Genomic DNA, 1,674 nt, shown 5'->3' with positions numbered 1-1,674 from the left:
GTTGTCCCAGGTCTCGTTTTACGGAAGACTGACTATTGACTTTTTTAAGTATTTCATGCCATACATTTTGTTTCACTAAATGTGTTTTCATATCACTTTTTTACTTTTAATTATTTTAATATTTACATTAATCAGATCTATCAATAGATGTTTGTCATCTTCATTGACGGGTTTTTTCTTTTGTTTTTTTTTATTACCTCTAGTTTCAGCCATTGTGAAGATGTAGCATGCATGTAGTGGATACGATGGTGTATATACCTTCCAAGCGAAGAAAACCAGGGCCCACTACATAGAGGAGTAGCGGGGACCACCCCTTTCCATGGTTCTTGTATTAGGCAGGTTGGAAATGTCGCATTTGGACACCTGAACATTACAAATAATTATGTGGGGGTGGGGTATCGGTGGGGGACATGTCCCCGAAATTCTTAACAATTTCGGCCCTTTAGCGGACTAAAATGTTCACCACCACCTCGGGCAATTGCACTGACAGTCACCCCCACTTTCAAATGCAAAACCCGTGGTTTTCGTAACACGTCTATAACCCAAGCATGAAAAAAGCCGCCAGTCCACGGATACAGGCTAAGGTTTTCGGCGTGTTACGTAGCCCCGGGTTAACCTAAGGTTATACGATAACCTGGTGTTACTTAGCACGAGCACGAGAAACTGGCCCAATGTTGTTAACCAGTACCAAAACTACACGAAGAAACTCGACGCACATGTGCAAAACGAACCTGGCTGTACTTTCTTGTGGTAACATATGGGGGCATTTTCGTTTATTTTCGTTTATTTTCGTTTATTTCTGGCAAATCCAGACTGCTCCACCTCCACCCTCCCCCCCCCCCCCCCCCCCCCCCCCCAACCCCCCACAAGAAAATAAGAGCTCGTACGCCTATGATTGAGTTGAGTCAAACCATACCCGACTACCTTACACGTTGCGTGTATTGTTTGTTTGTCGTAGTGTTGTTGCGACACGGCTTTGTAATGGTAATCGAAATTCTGTTTTTAGCATCTTACATTTGGTCCCGTCTTAGATACGCTTGTGTGTTTAATATATCATTAACTGGTACGGTTACGTGGACTTCGACTGTACAGATCGCACGCGCACGCGCACGCCCATACACATACACACACGCACACACACGCCGCATTCCATAAATGTACGGGACACGTGTGTGTGTGTGTGTGTACACACATATATATATATATATATATATATATATATATATATATATATATATATATATATATATATATATATTAGTACTGACTGGTTAAGCAACGTGTTATACATAATGACCCTTCGAAACGTAATCCAATGGGAGGAATGGGAGGCGATATTTCTATCTACCTACCACACACAAAATACAATTTTATTTAAACAATGCACGGTACTCTGTATAATCAAATTATTACAGCAGACCAATACTAATAATAATCACGGTGTCTTGCGCATTCCCTATGCAATTAATTCTAGAACTCTCTTAGTATAGAATTTGCAAGTTAAATACGCAATTCTGCTTTCATAATGTCATACATCTTCAGCAGGCGATCAATGGGTGAACAAATAAACACTAGACTAGCAACCGATAAATGCGTCATGTGATGCATACCATATCATTGAATGGATAGTTCTAGGAATTGCGACCTAGCCTACGTGTTCAGCCTAGTTTCGTT

The sequence above is a fragment of the Gigantopelta aegis genome, chromosome 4 (genome assembly GCF_016097555.1).
Source record: "Gigantopelta aegis isolate Gae_Host chromosome 4, Gae_host_genome, whole genome shotgun sequence".
NCBI lineage: Eukaryota > Metazoa > Mollusca > Gastropoda > Neomphalida > Peltospiridae > Gigantopelta > Gigantopelta aegis.
The sequence above is the reverse complement of the archived record's forward strand: the minus strand, read 5'-3'. Positions refer to the sequence as shown.